This window comes from Lepidochelys kempii, chromosome 9 (assembly GCF_965140285.1).
Source record: "Lepidochelys kempii isolate rLepKem1 chromosome 9, rLepKem1.hap1, whole genome shotgun sequence".
Lineage (NCBI taxonomy): Eukaryota > Metazoa > Chordata > Testudines > Cheloniidae > Lepidochelys > Lepidochelys kempii.
Genome location: NC_136388.1, coordinates 48307351 through 48327160, shown reverse-complemented (window position 1 = coordinate 48327160; position 19810 = coordinate 48307351). Strand labels below are relative to the sequence as shown.

The 19810-nt window shown below is 42.7% G+C and overlaps 1 protein-coding gene across 10 annotated transcripts in view; it reads right to left on the bottom strand.

Moving 5' to 3' along the window:
- Nucleotides 1-19810, bottom strand: part of STAG1 (STAG1 cohesin complex component) — a 380321-nt gene that overhangs the window by 323048 nt on the left and 37463 nt on the right. For 6 of the 10 annotated variants that reach the window (XM_073360216.2, XM_073360217.2, XM_073360224.2 and 3 more), the window contains one exon: nt 17949-18000. The exons of the other annotated variants lie outside the window; for them this stretch is intronic. The gene's annotated coding sequence lies outside the window, so the exon portion shown is untranslated. The remainder of the gene's footprint in view (nt 1-17948; nt 18001-19810) is intronic. 10 annotated transcript variants of the gene reach the window in all.

Here is a 19810-nt window from a genome sequence, read left to right as displayed (position 1 = left end):
TAGATCCCGTAACAATGGCCACATCCTGTATATCCCCTCTGACAACTGAAGTAGCTCCATGTACTGCCACGCTGAAGCCATTGATCTGAAGAATCTCCCATCTGGAGTCCAGCCCTGCCAACAGTGGGCATTCTTTCCTTACCTGCCTTCCTTGGAACCACACCAGACGATCGTCTTACACATGGCTCTGCCTTTGATGAGTCTGAGCATAGTGGGTACTAAAGGGCTTTCAGTTTCATCTAATACAGTCTCTTATGAGCCGTGCACACTGCAGGCTCTGCAGATAATTCTGGTGTTGATATTAGAATCTTTGTAGGCAACTTGGTCTTAGTTGGTATTGAGCCCCGAGCCAACACATCTTTTCATTCTGTGTTCCATGATATTAGACACACCCAATCCTATTAGGCTTTGCTGATAAAGACTCTTGGAGCAAGACTGCTTGTAACCTATTTCATCTGTCCTTACAGACTCTTGGAATAAAGATTCAGCAGATGGTGCATATGGACAGAAAGTGCCCTTCTCCAATATATGCAAAGCACTTTACATGAGACACCACAGGTTCAGGATAATGACCACAACCAAGACTGGCTAAGGCCCTTCCTAGAGCAATCAGGGCAAAAATACCTGGTTACAATGGGAGTCTGAAAGGAGTGGTGGTGTTTCAGGGATGGGGTCCTGCACCTGAGATTTTTCTGCCCCTCTGATTTACCAGCCTCCAAGACAACATATTTCACCCCAGTCAGAAGAGGAAAAAACAGCCAAGGCTCTCTGGCATAATACTTCCAAAATGCCAAATCCTGCTGATGAATTTACTGCTTAAGGCTTGCCTGACATATTGCTCCTGTTGGAGTGAGCACTTACTGTCATTCTTCACCTTGGTCTGAATTTCTGAGTAGCAAGAGTCTAGTGACTGAGATCTCCAAAGCCAGCTCCTGTTATGAATTTCCACCCATCAGTTTAAGGCTTGCCTGCCACATTCCTGCACAGTGAGGGAGGCAGCACGTTATTGCAAAGCCGGGCTGTGGCAGGAGGCCCTTTGATCTTAGCTGAGCCTACTACGCTGCCATGTTTCCTCCTCAAATACCAGTTCCCTCAAAAATAGCCTCCTCGCTACTGCCCTAGTAAGGAAAAAAAGACAAAAATAAAAAAAAATCCAATGGAAAAAACTTCTTTGCCTAGAGATTAGAAGGGTAAAAGGGAAGAAGAGGCCAAGAGGACCTCCTGCTTCTTCAACCAGAGGCAAGACATTGGGAGCTAGAAAAACTGTCAGTTTTCCAAACTGCTCACCTGCTAGAGGTACATTGTGCAACTAGATAGAAATGTTCAAAGAACAGCCTCTGTGTTTGGAATATGTGGAGGAACAACCAGTTGTAATGGATCATGGAGCACCAGGTGCCCACAAGGAAGAATTTTATTTTCTATGTGCCACAGATTTTTTTATATTAACAATAGCTACTTTGCTAGCAGCTGTTGGAGAAACTAATGGTTTTGAAAGCAGGAAAGGGATGAGAAAGTGATGCTTTAACCACAAGGGAGATTGTGCCTGTCTCCTCTTTTTCTCTACCTTCTGAGCAGGGATGAAGATGTCTTGACAGTGTTTTCACTTTATGAAACTGAATAATAAAAAACAGCACAAATTGACAGTCGTTTGTACTTGATCTTGCCAGGTGGCTACAGTAAGAGTATTCTTGAAGTACTTCCCTGTTAAATGCAGACTGACTTTCTTTAAGCCATTATTATATAGCTTTCAATTAGAACTGCCAGAGAAATCTCCCATCCTTCCACATAGTGGGAAACCATGAGATACGGGAAAGGCTCCTTCAGAGACCACTCTCAGTATGTGGAAGTGTACAGTTTACATATTTTCTTGCACATGGCCTAAATTCCATCTCCCTATAAAAGTAACAAATTAATTTAAACTCTAAACTTTATTTACTATCCCTGCCACTGAAGCAGAATTAGTGCTTTTCAAGTGTGCTCAGCACCCACAACGGGGCTGGCTTTTAAAAAGCAATCAGCTCTTGTTTAGACACCTAAATGAAGTGAACAGATTTTCAGAAGCTGCTAATACTGAGCACTTTCAAAAATCTGGCCCCAGAAATACACAGAGACAACACCACACGGAGGTCAGAGTTGACTTTTCTTGTTGAAATCAGTGGGACAAAGTCATTCCACCCCAGGTCAGTTTTTTAACAGTAATATGGCTGCCCCAGAAAGAGAGTAAGTATTAACTTTTTAATTTTAAAAAATTCCTTTGAAGTCCCATATTCAACTATCTGACACAAGAATGTACTAGTCTAAAAATTTGAAGAAAAAGTCACTGAAGAAGGGCTACATGCAATGAAAGAGGAAAAAGTGAACACAAGTCAGGAAACGTAAACATTAAGTTTTGTGATAACTCTGCCACACAATGTATCGTATTAGAAGCTTACAATTAACAGGTTTCAGAGTAACAGCCGTGTTAGTCTGTATTCGCAAAAAGAAAAGGAGTACTTGTGGCACCTTAGAGACTAACCAATTTATTTGAGCATAAGCTTTCGTGAGCTACAGCTCACTTCATCGGATGCATACTGTGGAAAGTGTAGAAGATCTTTTTATATACACACAAAGCATGAAAAAATACCTCCTCCCACCCCACTCTCCTGCTGGTAATAGCTTATGTAAAGTGATCACTCTCCTTACAATGTGTATGATAATCAAGGTGGGCCATTACCAGCACAAATCCAGGGTTTAACAAGAACGTCTGAGGAGGGAAGGGGGGTAGGAAAAAACAAGGGGAAATAGGTTACCTTGCATAATGACTTAGCCACTCCCAGTCTCTATTCAAGCCTACGTTAATTGTATCCAATTTGCAAAGGAATTCCAATTCAACAGTTTCTCACTGGAGTCTGGATTTGAAGGGGTTTTTGTTGTAATATCACAACTTTCATGTCTGTAATCGTGTGATCAGAGAGATTGAAGTGTTCTCCAACTGTTTATGAATGTTATAATTCTTGACATCTGATTTGTGTCCATTTATTCTTTTACATAGAGACTGTCCAGTTTGACCAATGTACATGGCAGAGGGGCATTGCTGGCACATGATGGCATATATCACATTGGTGGATGTGCAGGTGAACGAGCCTCTGATAGTGTGGCTGATGTTATTAGGCCCTGTGATGGTGTCCCCTGAATAGATATGTGGGCACAGTTGGCAACGGGCTTTGTTGCAAGGATAGGTTCCTGGGTTAGTGCTTCTGTTGTGTGGTATGAGGTTGCTGGTGAGTATTTGCTTCAGGTTGGGGGGCTGTCTGTAGGCAAGGACTGGCCTGTCTCCCAAGATTTGTGAGAGTGTTGGGTCATCCTTCACGATAGGTTGTAGATCCTTGATAATGCGTTGGAGGGGTTTTAGTTGGGGGCTGAAGGTGATGGCTAGTGGCGTTCTGTTACTTTCTTTGTTAGGCCTGTCCTGTAGTAGGAGACTTCTGGGAACTCTTCTGGCTCTATCAATCTGTTTCTTCACTTCAGCAGGTGGGTATTGTAGTTGTAAGAATGCTTGATAGAGATCTTGTAGGTGTTTGTCTCCGTCTGAGGGGTTGGAGCAAATGCGGTTGTATCGCAGAGCTTGGCTGTAGACGATGGATCGTGTGGTGTGGTCAGGGTGAAAGCTGGAGGCATGTAGGTAGGAATCGTGGTCAGTAGGTTTCCGGTATAGGGTGGTGTTTACGTGACCATCGTTTATTAGCACTGTAGTGTCCAGGAAGTGGATCTCTTGTGTGGACTGGACCAGGCTGAGGTTGATGGTGGGATGGAAATTGTTGAAATCATGGTGGAATTCCTCAAGGGCTTCTTTTCCATGGGTCCAGATGATGAAGATGTCATCAATATAGCACAAGTAGAGTAGGGGCATTAGGGGACGAGAGCTGAGGAAGCGTTGTTCTAAGTCAGCCATAAAAATGTTGGCATACTGTGGGGCCATGGCGGGTACCCATAGCAGTGCTGCTGATCTGAAGGTATACATTGTCCCCAAATGTAAAATAGTCATGGGTAAGGACAAAGTCACAAAGTTCAGCCACCAGGTTTGCCGTGACAGTATCGGGGATAGTGTTCTTGACGGCTTGTAGTCCATCTTTGTGTGGAATGTTGGCGTAGAGGGCTTCTACATCCATAGTGGCCAGGATGGTGTTATCAGGAAGGTCACCGATGGATTGTAGTTTCCTCAAGAAGTCAGTGGTGTCTCGAAGGTAGCTGGGAGTGCTGGTAGCGTAGGGCCTGAGGAGGGAGTCTACATAGCCAGACAATCCTGCTGTCAGGGTGCCAATGCCTGAGATGATGGGGCGCCCAGGATTTCCAGGTTTATGAATCTTGGGTAGTAGATAGAATATCCCAGGTCGGAGTTCCAGGGGTGTGTGTGTGCGGATTTGATCTTGTGCTTTTTCAGGGAGTTTCTTGAGCAAATGCTGTAGTTTCTTTTGGTAACTCTCAGTGGGATCAGAGGGTAATGGCTTGTAGAAAGTGGTGTTGGAGAGCTGCCAAGCAGCCTCTTGTTCATATTCCGACCTATTCATGATGTCAACAGCACCTCCTTTGTCAGCCTTTTTGATTATGATGTCAGAATGGTTTCTGAGGCGGTGGATGGCATTGTGTTCCACACGGCTGAGCTTTATGGGGCAAGTGATGCTGCTTTTCCACAATTTCAGCCCGTGCACGTCGGCGGAAGCACTCTATGTAGAAGTCCAGTCTGCTGTTTCGACCTTCAGGAGGAGTCCACCTAGAATCCTTCTTTGTTTTTTCCTCCCCCCCCGCAAGACGTTCTTGTTAAACCCTGGATTTGTGCTGGAAATGGCCCACCTTGATTATCATACACATTGTAAGGAGAGTGATCACTTTACATAAGCTATTACCAGCAGGAGAGTGGGGTGGGAGGAGGTATTTTTTCATGCTTTGTGTGTATATAAAAAGATCTTCTACACTTTCCACAGTATGCATCCGATGAAGTGAGCTGTAGCTCACGAAAGCTTATGCTCAAATAAATTGGTTAGTCTCTAAGGTGCCACAAGTACTCCTTTTCTTTTTACTATTAACAGTAACCAGTCAGTTAAAACATTGTATATGTGTTCAGTGAGAGAATTTATGCTATTGAAATCTAAGATTTTGCATTTACTGTGTTCAGGTCTGAAACTATTACATCTATTTTGAATTTTCCATTTAACAATCCAAATGGCTTGATATCTACTAACTTGCATAAAACTATAAAGCGATACAGCAAAAGTGGGCAAACTAAGGCCTGTGGGCCACATCCGGCCCACGGGACCATCCTGCCTGGCCCCCGACCTCCGGGCATGGGAGGCCTCTCCCCTACTGTTCCCTCTCCCCAGCAGCCTTACCTTGCTGCGCCACCGGCACAATGCTCTGGGCAGTGTGGCTGCAGAGCCTGGCCTGACCCGGTGCTCTGTGCTGCGTGGCTGCCTGTCCTGGTACAGCCGTGCTGCCAGCCATCGGTACTCCAGACTGCGCAGTAAGGGGGCAGGCAGCGTGGGGAGGGTTGGATAGAGGGGCAGGGGAAATTGGGGGGTGGTCAGGGGCTAGGGGTGTGGATAGGGGTTGAGGCGGTCAGAGAACAGGAAACAGGGGGGTTGAATGGGGCAGGGGTCCCAGGAGCACAGTCAGGAATGAGAGGAGAGGTTGGATGGGGCGGGGGGCAGCCAGAGGCATGGGTTCTGGGGGTGGTCAGCGAGCGGGGGGGTGGATGGGACAGGGGTCCGGGGGGGCATTCAGCAAGTAGGGGGGGTTGAATGGGGCAGGGGGGGCAGTTAGGGGCGGCAGGGTCTGGGGCCAGTCAGGGAGAAGGGGTGGTTGGATGGACAAGGGGTTGCCGGGGGGCCGTCAGGGAACAGGAGGGGTTGGATGGGGCGGAGTCCCGGGGAGGGCCATCATGGGGTGAGAAGCGGGTGGGGGGTCGGATAGGGGGCGGGAGCAGGCCATGCCTGGCTGTTCAGGGAGGCACAGCCTCCCCTAACCAGCCCTCCATGCAATTTCAGAAACCCGATGTGGCCGTCAGGCCAAAAAGTTTGCCTGCCCCTGCAATAGTGTAGAACTTCAGATTACAAACACCAAAATTACGAACTAACCAGTCAATCACACATCTCATTCGGAACAGAAAATACACAATCAAGCAGCACAGCAGCAGAGAACAAAAAAAAAAAAAAAAGGAGGTACTATACAGTACTGTGTTAAATGTAAACTACTAAAAAAATACAGGGAAGTTAAATAAAAGATTTGACAAGATAAGGAAACTGTTTCTGTGTTTAATTTAAATTAAGATGGCTAAAAGCAGCGTTTTCCTTCTGTGTAGTAAAGTTTCAAAGCTGTATTAAATCAATTACAGAATGATAAAATATCAGGGTTGGAAGCGACCTCAGGAGATCATCTAGTCCAACCCCCTGCTCAAAGCAGGACCAATCCCCAACTAAATCATCCCAGACAGAGCTTTGTCAAGCCTGACCTTAAAAACTTTGAAGGAAGGAGATTCCACCACCCTCCTAGTGAAAAAGTTTTTCTTAATATCCAACCTAAACCTCCCCCACTGCAACTTGAGACCATTACTCCTTGTTCTGTCATCTGCTACCACTGAGAACAGTCTAAATCCATCCTCTTTGGAACCCCCTTTCAGGTAGTTGAAAGCAGCTATCAAATCCCCCCTCATTCTTCTCTTCCGCAGACTAAACAATCCCAGTTCCCTCAGCCTCTCCCCATAAGTCATGTGCTCCAGCCCCCTAATCATTTTTGTTGCCCTCCAGTGGACGTTTTCCAATTTTTCCACATTTCTTGTAGTGTGGGGCCCAAAACTAAACACAGTACTCCACATGAGGCCTCACCAATGTCGAATAGAGGGGAACGATCACCTCCCTCGATCTGCTGGCAATGCCCCTACTTATACAGCCCAAAATGCCATTGGTCTTCTTGGCAACAAGGGCACACTGTTGACTCATATCCAGCTTCTCGTCCACTGTAACCCCTAGGTCCTTTTCTGCAGAACTGCTGCTTAGCCAGTCAGTCCCTAGTCTGTAGCGTGCATGGGGTTCTTCTGTCCTAAGTGCAAGACTCTGCACTTGTCCTTGTTGAACCTCATCAGATTTCTTTTGGCCCAATCCTCCAATTTGTCTAGGTGACTCTGGACCCTATCCCTACCCTCCAGCGTATCTACCTCTCCTCCCAGTTTAGTGTCATCTGCAAACTTGCTGAGGGTGCAATCCACACCATCCTCCAGATCATTTATAAAGATATTGAACAAAACCGGCCCCACGACCGACCCTTGGGGCACTCCACTTGATACCGGCTGCCAATTAGACGTGGAGCCATTGATCACTACCCACTGAGCCCGACAATCTAGCCAACTTTCTCTCCACCTTATAGTCCATTCATCCAGCCCATACTTCTTTAACTTGCTGGCAAGAATACTGTGGGAGACTGTGTCAAAAGCTTTGCTAAAGTCAAGGAACAACATGTCCACTCCTCATCACGTTCTCATCCACAGAGCCAGTTATCTCATCATAGAAGGTAATTAGATTAGTCAGGCATGACTTGCCCTTGGTGAATCCATGCTGACTGTTCCTGATCACTTTCCTCTCCTCTAAGTGCTTCAGAATTGATTCCTTGAGGACGTGCTCCGATTGCCATGAGTTTTAAAAGGTAATAGCCAGTGGCTCTGCAATCACATCTGCCAACTCCTTTCGCGCTCTCAGATGCAGCGCATCTGGCCCCATGGACTTGTGCTCATCCAACTTTTCTAAATAGTCCCGAACCACTTCTTTCTCCACAGAGGGCTGGTCACCTCCTCCCCATGCTGTGCTGCCCAGCGTATTGTTCAGTTTTCAACATTTCAGAGTTACGAACAACCTCCATTCCCAAGGTGTTTGTAACTGAGGTTCTACTGTACTTTATGAAATGTCTGTGTTTACATATAAAGAATACGGAAAAAAACAGCTGCACAATATAGATTGAAATTTTCAAAAAGGCCGAAAGAAGCAAATATCAATGGGAACTGGGTGTTTCACTCCCTTCAGCCCCTTTGAAAATGCTACTCGTAGTTACTAAATTGTTTCTACTGTTTTTCTTATTGCAATGTAATAGCAATACCCGGAAACAGGGAAAAGTGCATGGCCCTTCAGTTTATTTTTAAATCCCATAATTCTAGTATGTAACATCTGCTTTGCCTCTAGAAAATCACCTTTGTTAGCCATTGCACTGACATTTTCTTCTGAATATTATTTTAAAAAGGAATGCAGTTTTCAATTAAACTGCCACAGTTTCAAAGGGAAAAATCAGAAGGGAAGATTATTAAATAGCTTGTTTATGCAGTTTTTGTAAAAGTAGATAAAATTTAACTATAGTTCCTGGAATTCCATTTCTTACCAGTTTGTGCAATAACTCAATTAAATTTAAAAAAAATTCTCATTTTAACTCGAAACAGTGTTATTGTTATTGTGTCAGCTGATTTTAAGTGGCTTTTGCTGCTTTTTCCCTGACTCCTACATTTCCCATTTTTCCATCAGGCATACTGGTCTGCGTTACCAGCCAAATCATATATACACAACATTGTGTGTGACCTACTAGAAAGTTGCTATAGCAACGATTTCTTTCTGCAGTACATATTATGCATTTTAAGTGCCATCGTACAGTGTAGCATGTCTTGTCAATTAATAAGCAACGTTCAGAATAGCACAATATCAAAGTGAGACACTGAAGAAAACAAAATATGAAAAGCATTATGTTCACCATATACACAAAATGAGATGTATGTTGGTATACATTCTATATTTAGACTCCTGATTGATAAAAACAATTGCTGGTTTCTTTAATACCAGGCTTTAAAACTTACACGTCTACTGAAACACACACACAAAATTCATAAAGTATGAAAAATACTCTGGATAATCTTTAATAGGGAATGACAGAAAATTATAACCAACAGGCCTGACCAGTGTGTGAAATCCTCCGTATGATCAGCCAAGAATTTGGTGAATATCGGAGGGTACAATAATTTAGGCTTCTACTGTTTGTTTTGTGCAAAATACCTCCACAACAAGGGAGAGAATTTTTTAAAATAGGAAAATATGGTTGACCCAGTCTCACTAGACTTCAGAGAATCACTGGGTGAAACCTATGGCTTGTGTTAAGCTGGAGGTCAGTCTATAGGATTATAATGGTGCCTCTTCTGACATTAATAGCTACCAATCTATAAAATCAGTGTCCCTTTAAATTAGGGAGAAAATAAAGATATTAAGCTTAGAGTCTAATATTAGTAGAAGGATATCTACAACCATGACAAATAGTAAATTAGTAATCCTAGCGAGGGAACATCATCATCAGGGAAACGTAAAAATATTAAATTGTGCAAATTTAAAGGCTTGAGAGTCTAAGACATTACTCCGTGATGCTAGTAAATTAAATTGTAGTTCCATGAAACGTATGAATCAAGGACCAAGCATTTCCTTACTATCCCCTTAACTGCGACACATGAGCTCTTACCCATGAAACAGCAGTTGGTACTTGCAGCTGAAGATGAGGAGATCCTCTTACTTCCTACACTTCATTAATTCAAACTCTAAGCCAGTGCGCTTATGAGAACTTTGGAAGTCCCTTGCCACTGAATAGTACAAAACAAACAGGGCCCTAGTTTCTGAATTGCCTAGAAAAGTGTCCCTCTTGCAGACTGAGAGTGCTGTTCAACCACCACTTTTTTATGATTAAATATACATCACAAAAGGTAACAAAGTAACTTGCTGAGATATGAAAGGTGTTCAATTTCAGGAGAAAGGACACACCATTTATGAGCGCTATATCTTTCTGAACAGCAAAGTATTGGTGTTCATTGAAATCCTTCTGAAAGATACTATGTCTATCAGAAAGGCAAATCTAAGGGGTATGAGAAATTGCCTCGGCCCACATGCATCTTCAATAAGTAGGTAAATTAGCTGTGCTCTGCTACTGAGTGTAGTGCACTGGTTAAGTATATGCAACCATACCTCCCTATAGTGACTGGTTCACATTGAGGGTAACAGCCTGCATCTCACAAGCAATTCTTTTAGCTCAAGTGGTAGAGACTTAAGCTTTCAGGGCTTGATTCTATAAGGAACTAAAAACTCTTGCCCTAAACGGCAAAGAACATAAATAAGCACAGCCCCAATGATTTCAATGGGATTGCTCTCATATTTAAAGTTAAGCACATACTTAAGAACTTTGCTGGATCAGAGCCTTATCATTCAGCACTGTAGTAAGACTGATCTTAAACCCAGCTTCATCTCAGCCGATTACCAATGCAGAGTCATTGCACACACACATCTCCTAAGGATGCAGAAATAAACCTAATATTTGAAAAAGTATGCATGTGGTCATGTAATAGGTTACTGTAATACATAAACACAAGGTTGCAAAGGAAAAAAAAGATGCATAAAGGCCTGTGTATGGAAGGTGGGGATCGGTTTGCTTGTGTTTTTCAGAGATTTCCCTTCCTTGCTTTTCACATAAAAAAATTCAAGCTCATCTGGGCTTGAAGATGCACTGGAAGCTAGTAAAATGCTGAAATCACAAGATCAAAGAGAGTGAAAGGTGGGCAATTGAGACACGGGATTTTTAGTCAGATGGTTTAAAGCTTAGGTTTTGTTCACGGCCGTTTAACATCAGCAGCTAATTAACTTCAGTTAAAGGAAGCTTTCAATAATGACTCAATACACACACATCCCTTCAATTAAGTATTAGAGCTTACAATAAATCCTCACCTGAAATCCTCCAACAAAAACAGGGAAAAACAGACTTAAATTTATTATTTTTAAGGGTAAAAGAAAGAGCAAATTTTGCTTTAAATTAAGCTTCATCAGAAAGAAGAGGCACATTCCCTAATTTTTTAAAAACTTCTTTTGCTATTTCTGAAGGTGAGGGCACAGAAAAACCCTTATAAAAATGTTTAAAGTAATATTTAATACAACTGCAGGGCACACCATCAACAATCTCAACAGATACTCTAAATTTGACTGATTGTTGGACAGGAACCATTGAGATAGTGGAATGTAATTTTTGCTGTCTTCCCTGGAGCAGTGTAGTTTTTAATTGTCTTGTCCATACTCCCAGCTTCCTTGTAGGTTAAAAATGTTCTTTAGTTTACTATGAATCCATAACATCTGTACTGTTATCTTGATATACTCTTCAGCCTCGTTTCTAGAATTTGCCCAGTTGAGATCATCCAAGAAAGTATGCATGCATGGTTCTCCGCTACAAACATTGTGGCAAACACTCTCAGGATTGTTGCTACCAAAATGGCAGTTTTTACAAGTATTTTTCTTCCAACGCCCCCCCCCCCCCCCAAAATCCAGAATCTTCAAAGGCAAGATCAGATTGCTATGAGGATAGGTTTTGTTTAGATCAATAGAAGTCTGAAATTTCCCAGAACAATAGCTGCTAAGATGCTTCTTCAAGTTCTGGATGGAATGATAGAGCATACATATTTGTTGACGAATTGTAGCTCCAACACCAGTTTTATATTCTAAACCTTTCTGGAAACCATAAGGATGATTTAACCATGCTGAAAAAAATATTTTTGTTTAGGGGAGTTCTGAACCACCTCTGTAAGGGTATGTCTACATTACCCACCAGATTGGGGGGCAGCGATCGATCCAGAGGGGGTCAAATTATCCTGTCTAGTCTAGATGCGATAAATTGATCCCCGAGTGCTCTCCCGTCGACTTCTGTACTCCACTGCTGCAAGAGGCGCAAGCAGAGTTGACGGGGGAGTGGCAGCAGTTGACTCACTGTAGTGAAGACACCACGGTGAGTAGATCTAAGTACGTCGACTTCAGCTACATTATTCACATTATTAAATTTGTTAGTCTCTAAGGTGCCACAAGTACTCCTTTTCTTATAGCTGAAGTTGTGTAACTTAGATTGATCCCCCCCAGTGTAGACCAGGGCTAAGAGACTGATTTGCTCCTGCATTAAACAAATCTTAGGGTTTTTAGACATTGCTGATTGTACTAACAGAGACAGGGAGTTTCAGAGGGAGTAGCTGCAGATTGTGCTTGGAGGCAGCAGTGAGTGGTGCATTTGGTCCATCTGTGGGTTGTCTGCCTGTTTTGTTTTCTATGTACAAGCTTTGTAGCTGGGCCATGGGCCTCTTAGTAAGCAAAGTGGCTAGCCCTTGGAGCTTTGATCAGCCCAGCTGTTTGACATCTCAGAGTGATTAAATGCTCCCTGGTGGTGAGGGATGGGGCTGAGCTGAGCTAAACAGGGAAGACGCGGTATAAAAAAAAAAATCACTCTGATAGGCAAACTTGAGAACAATGAAAAGAGGCACCTAACAGTGGAGTGTCAGAGGGACTTGAGAGGGAGTAAGAGAGGCTTTCCTTCCAAGTTTAGCACTGCACCTGTGATATCAAGATGGCCAGTGATGGAACAGTGGTGATGACCTGTAACGGATGTGCCATGTTCTCTTTTCTGCCTGAAGACAGAAAGGATTTCATGTGCATGAAGTGCAAGTTGGTGATGTGCTGGAAGAAAAGATTCTTGGATTGCAGGAGCAAGTAGAGATGCTACTGAGAATAAGAGAAGCAGATTACTTCCTAGATAGCCAGGTTTGAGAAACATCAGTACCCTAGGTTCAAGACAGAATGGAGCTGGAGACAAAAGAATCAGAGAGAGGGGAAATCAGAGAGGAGGGCTGGCAGTTTGTAACCACTAGAGGCAAGAGGTCACAGTTGCATTTTACACAGCTGAAGACAGCTGAAGATGGGCAGGCTGTGGCCACCACAGAGAAAAAGACGAGGAGTATTTTCCAAATAGCTAGAAGTTTTGAATCAATACCAGATCCTTAATGTGGAAACAGTGTAAGATACCCCTCGAGACTCAGTAGGTCCAAAAAGAAAGGACAGATGCGTGGGGGACACATGTTGAGGGCAGTTCGGCACAACTTGTAATAAAATCAAGTTTGCCTGCAAATAGATCATCAATTATCCAAGGAAAACTGAAGCGCCTTGCTAGAGATTCAATACTCAGAAGAATCAAAAAAAGCATTCTGCAAGTCACAGGTGGACAACAGGACGGTGTGCTGCCTGCACAGAGCCAAAACACAAGATGTCACTCCAAGACTGGATAGGCTTCTGAAGTCAACTGGAAAGGTTCCATTGGTGATGGTTCATATCAGCACTAATGACACTGCCTAACAGAATATCACACAGTTAACAGATTACTTAAGGACACTCGGAAGCGTCCTAAGAAAAAAAATTGTGGAGCACCCTTCTCTGAGGTTTTTCCTGTCCCATGAGGAAAGGCGTGACCCAGAGTGATCTTGGTCACTTGGTAAACTAGTGCAAGCAAATAATGTGTGTGTTTTAATACAAGTAGTAAATGTCAACGTTTACATTTAGGAACAAAGAATGTAGGCCATACTTGCAGGATGGGGGATTCTATCCTGAAGAAGATATGGCGGGCTGTGGTGGATAATCAGAAGAACATGAGCTCCCAATGTGATGCTGTGGCCAGAAGAGCTACGGCTACCGTGGAATGCATAATTAGGGGAAGGTAGAGTAGGAATAGAGAAGTTATTTTACCTCTGTATTAGACACTAATGCAACCACTGCTGGAATACTGTGTCCAGTTGTGATGTCCACAATTGAAGAAGGATGTTGATAAATTGGAGATGGTTCATAGAAGAGCCACAAGACTGATTAAAAGATTAGAAAACATGCCTTATAATGGTAAGACTCAAAGAGGTCAATCTATTTACCTTAAAGTGAAGGTGTGACTTGATTATAGTCTATCTACCTGGGGAACAAATATTTAATAATGGGTTCCTCCAACGTAGCAGAAAAAGGTCTAACATGATCCAATGCCTGGAAGTTGAAGCTAGACAAATTCAGACTGGAAGCAAGGCATAAATATCCTCACTGTAAAAAATTGAACTACTAGAACAATTTAGCAACAGTCATCGTGGATTCTTCATCACTTGTAATTTTTAAATCAAGACAGGACTTTTTTCTAAAAGAGCTGTTCTAGTATAAAACAGAATTATTTCAGGCAAGTTCTATGGTCTGTGTTATACAGGTCAGAATAGATTGGTCAGAACAGTGGTCCCTTCTGGATTTAGAATCCATAAGTAGTCTCTACAGGCTTTAAGGGAGCAACAGGATTTGCAGATAAATTCTCTATTATCAAAAAATTTCAGAAACAAAAACCCAACTTGGTCCCCTAATAGCCTCCCTGGCAGGTTCTAGCAGCAGCCAAGGCCCCAGTGACTACCTTGGAGTGGGGCTGGCCTTAGACTTCTTTGCTACTGGATGAGAAAGTGTTCCAAGGCAGTACAAAGGGCACAAAAAGGCTAGCTACAATCAGGCTCCAAGAACAGAACCAAGATCGTTGCTCTCTGCAGAGAAGCTGCTATTATCTCCGGTCAGTCGCTGATAGTAGTGTAATCCCTGCAAAGCCAGAACAGAGGGTGGGGAAAGTGAGAGCAGTTCCTGGATGGAGAACTGGGTACCAAAATCTTTCCTTGTCCAAACTGGTGAAGCTCCTTGATTCGACAGGTTACCAAAGACACTTACTGAGCCATTAATGTTGAATTTCAAAAAAATCTTGGAGCAGCAAGGAAGTTCCAAAAGACTGGAAGAAAGCTAATATTGCTGCAACTTTTAAAAAGAGTAAACAAGCTGACCTAGGTAATTATAAGCCTGTCAGAGCTTGACCTGGATCCCAGGCAAGATAATACAGCGGTTGAGCAACCCAGTTTCTATACTATTCGAGCCCCTACATCAGCAGAAAACTATTTTACTAAAGTAATCCAAACATTTCATCTGACATGGTCCTTAGAATCATAGAATATTAGGGTTGGAAGAGACCTCAGGAGGTCATCTAGTCCAATCCCCTGCTCAAAGAAGGATCCACACCAACTAAACCATCCCAGCCAAGGCTTTGTCAAGCCGGGCTTTAAAAACCTCTAAGGATGGAGATTCCACCACCTCCCTAGGTAACCCATTTCAGTGCTTCACCACCCTCCTACTGAAATACTGTTTCCTAATATCCAACCTAGACCTCCCCCACTGCAACTTGAGACCATTGCTTCTTGTTCTGTCATCTGCCACCACTGAGAACAGCCTAGCTCCATCCTCTTTGGAACCCCCCATCAGGTAATTGAAGGCTGCTATCAAATCTCCCCTCACTCGTCTCTTCTGCAGACTAAATAATCCCACTTCCCTCAGCCTCTCCTCATAAGTCATGTGCCCCAGCCCCCTAATCATTTTCGTTGCCCTCTGCTGGACTCTCTCCAATTTGTCCACATCCCTTCTGTAGTGGGGGGACCAAAACTGGACACAATACTCCAGGTGTGGCCTCACCAGTGCCGAATAGAGGGGAATAAACACTTCCCTCGATCAGCTGGCAATGCTCCTATTAATACAGCCCAACATGCCGTTGACCTTCTTGGCAACGAGGGCACACTGCTGACTCATATCCAGCTTCTAGTCCACTGTAATCCTCAGGTCCTTTTCTGCAGAACTGCTGCTTAGCCAGTCAGTCCCCAGCCTGCAGCGGTGTATGGGATTCTTCCATTCTAAGTACAGAACTCTGCACTTGTCCTTGTTGAACCGCATCGGATCTCTTTTGGCACAATCCTCCAATTTGTCTAGGTGACTCTGGACCCTATCCCTACCCTCCAGCGTATATACCTCTCCCCACAGCTTAGCGTCATCTGCGAACTTGCTGAGGGTGCAAATCATCCCATTATCCAGATCATTAATAAAACGTTGAACAAAACCGGCCCCAGGACCGATCCCTGGGGCACTCCGCTTCATCCTGGCTGCCAACTAGACATCGAGCCGTCAATCACTACCCATTGAGTCAGACAATCTAGCCAGCTTTCTATCCACCTTATAGTCCATTCATCCAATCCATACTTTTTTAACTTGCTGGCAAGAATACTGTGGGAGACCATATCAAAAGCTTTGCTGAAGTCAAGATATATCACATCCACAGATAGGAGATAGTTTACAAGTAATTTCTACACTCATTTAACAGCATTAATATGGAAACATCTTACTACAAACACCAAAGGCGATATGATGAGGCAATTTAAGAATAGCTTATATTCCTCCATTAACTGAAACATAAACAGCAGCAAGAGAACATGCCAAGAAAAATTAACCCCAATTCTAACTATTCATCATACTATTCACATCGCACATTACATATGGGATGGGGTTAGTGTAATTTATCGCATTTAATGGGGAATTATTCATTTAAAACCAATGAACAGCGAGTGTAAGGAATATCCAAGCGCACAGATTTTCCCCTGGCTGTATTTAGAAATAAAGCCCTACTAGGTTATTTTATCCACCCATCCACCTGCCAATAAAGGATTGTGCTGAATATTCAAATGATTTGTCCAGTCTAATTTTAAGTGATTCAAGTGGCAGGAGATTACTCCAGTCTAACTGACCTCTCTGTTATTAAGTATACCTTTGGTCAATTTTAATCAACTTATATCTATAGACATGCCATTGTTAAACCCTAAACAATTACTCCTCCTTGGAGTATTTCATTCCCTTTAAATACTGACCATACGTATGGTTATATCCCTGTTAGTTATTGCACCGTACATATTTTAGGTTTTTTTAAACCTTTAGTAGCTCTAAATATATTCCTCCAGGTGCTAAAATATTTTTCCCCAGTTCAGCAGCATTTTTTGGATACCGAGACCTAGAACTCTAAATAGTACCCTAGATGTGATATGACATGGGTCAGACACAGAACAACTGACACTTTTTTGATCAGTGAAGAAATTTCTCTGTATTATACTATACAAAGTGCTATTGGCTGTTTTTGTCATTAATATTGAACGACCAGATCATGTCTAATTTGCTTTGCACAAAAGCTTAAGATATTTCTAGTTCAGTAACGTACCATTCCCTTCTGAGCATTAGACCAGGAGAAAAGAGTCAGAGGATCTTCTCAAACTATGCTGAAATATCCTATTTTTGACACTCCAGCCTCCTTCCCTCACACCCAGCTCACTTTTCTCATCTACTTGTCACATCTTCCCATCGCTACCATTATTATGATTACAGTGGAGCCTTGTAGCTATACCTTAGTTAGGGTTGTGTTCTAAAATGAGTTTAAAATCTTTTTCTCTCCTAAATATAAAAGTCCTTTTAGAATGAATTTCACACACGGTTAGTTTTTACACATTTTCTCTTGCTGAATTAAATACTGAATATCTGAAATTGGGCTTTTTATTAACTTTGCCCTTGGCAGTCCAACCTTTCACTGTTAACAGTGAAACTATTTACTACATAATTAGGTAGAGAGATGTAACCCTCTACTTTACATCTGATGTAATATTTACGTGTAATTCCATTTTGGGTTATTTTTAAGAATTATTCATAATAGTTGAAACTACGTATGACAAATTTTTGTCAAATATACTCTTCTCTGTTTTATAGATAAAAAACAGACTCCATCAATATAGTTACATTTTTCAGTCAGATTCTATGCTACTAGGCAGAAGATTTTATATATGGGGGTCTGGCACACAGCACTGATGTGAAGTGTACACTTCTCCATCCCCGACAGATTTGCCCCTCTTATTTAATCATCTACCTTTAAGCATGAAAAAACCACATTAATATACAAAAAATTAATTGTAAAATAGTCAAGTTAACTTGTACTACATACAATACACCTGAGACAAACATGAAAAAGCGAGGAAAGAAAAAGGTTAAGCCATTACAGCACATACCCTTCAATGCTCTAGCCACAACCATACACTTTACCATTATCACAATTACCCATCACCACAAATCCCACACCACAACCTTAACTCCTCTGTAATGTCACCAGGTATAATTCATGTTTTGCGTCTGTACCAAGACTATGTATCCCTAAGGCATTAGCTATTTGAGGCTGGAAGATTGATCAATGGAGCTTACCTTTAAGAATGTATTAACATGCAATGGAACCTCTGGCTGGCACTACTGATACCTAGAAAAGCAAAAATCAAGTGTGTATTAGGTTTCTCCTGCCAACCAATTCCACAATGCCAACAAAGCTTGAGATATAAAGCATGACCTCAAATCTGAACCACCACTTCCAGATGGAAATTTAGGAGCTCTCCAAACAAACATTTGAACATAAGAACGGCCATACTGGGTCAGACCAAAGGTCCATCCAGCCCAGTATCCTGTCTACCGACAGGTTTCAGAGGAACAGCCGTGTTAGTCTGTATTCGCAAAAAGAAAAGGAGTACTTGTGGCACCTTAGAGACTAACCAATTTATTTGAGCATGAGCTTTCGTGAGCTACATGAAGTGAGCTGTAGCTCACGAAAGCTCATGCTCAAATAAATTGGTTAGTCTCTAAGGTGCCACAAGTACTCCTTTTCTTTTTGTCTACCGACAGTGGCCAATGCCAGCTGCTCCAGAGGGAGTGAACTTAACAGGTAATGATCTAGTGATCTCTCTCCCGCCATCCATCTCCACCCTCTGACAAACAGAGGCTCGGGACACCATTCCTTACCCATCCTGGCTAATAGCCATTAATGGACTTAACCTCCATGAATTTATCCAGTTCTCTTAAACCCTGTTATAGTCCTAGCCTTCACAACCTCCTCAGGCAAGGACTTCCACAGGTTGGTACCTGTTTTGGATTCATAATTTAATCACTGCCAATACAGCCATCCTCCATTTTCAGATGTGGTGGACAGAATGACAGAATGTAAAATGAGCCAAAGGTTAGTTATGAGGAATTTTCTGAAAGGAACCTAAGGCTCTTCCACCAATCTTCAGAAACTGAACATGAAAAATTCTTCTGTTTAACACAAGGATTCACCCACAGGTGTTAATCGTTCAGTTCTGCAGAGACAAAGGAATAAACACCTTGTGTGCTCAAGCAAATTTTAATTACTTGCAGTAGGACTGAGGCCATAGGCTACTTTCAGTTAAAATGGTCACCATTTCCTTACAGCCTGTACAATAGATTAGAATGTCCATATCAGGGTAAAAGGGGTGTTTCTGAGGAGTAACTGCATATCCTGTGCTCAGAGGTAACAGCCTTGGCTAATTTGTGAGTTTGGTATGTTTCTGTAAGGACCTTGTGATTGGGTTTTCAAGCCTCTCCAGGCCATGTGTGTGATCTCTCCAGGTGTTTTTAAAATTCTTCTTCTTAACGAAGGAGTTGTGCTGACCCAATTATACAACCTATATAAGCCAGCTGCAAAGGGAGCTTTGAATCAGAGAACAGTGAATCAATTCTGAAGCACTTAGAGAAGAGGAAAAAGTGATCAGGAACAGTCAGCATGGATTCACCAAGGGCAAGTCATGCCTGACTAATCTAATTACCTTCTATGATGAGATAACTGGCTCTGTGGATGAGAACGTGATGAGGAGTGGACATGTTGTTCCTTGACTTTAGCAAAGCTTTTGACACAGTCTCCCACAGTATTCTTGCCAGCAAGTTAAAGAAGTATGGGCTGGATGAATGGACTATAAGGTGGAGAGAAAGTTGGCTAGATTGTCGGGCTCAACAGGTAGTGATCAATGGTTCCATGTCTAGTTGGCAGCCGGTATCAAGTGGAGTGCCCCAAGGGTCGGTCCTTGAGCTGGTTTTGTTCAATATCTTCATAAATGATCTGGAGGATGATGTGGATTGCACCCTCAGCAAGTTTGCAGATGACACTAAACTGGGAGGAGAGGTAGATACGCTGGAGGGTAGGGATAGGGTCCAGAGTCACCTAGACAAATTGGAGGATTGGGCCAAAAGAAATCTGATGAGGTTCAACAAGGACAAGTGCAGAG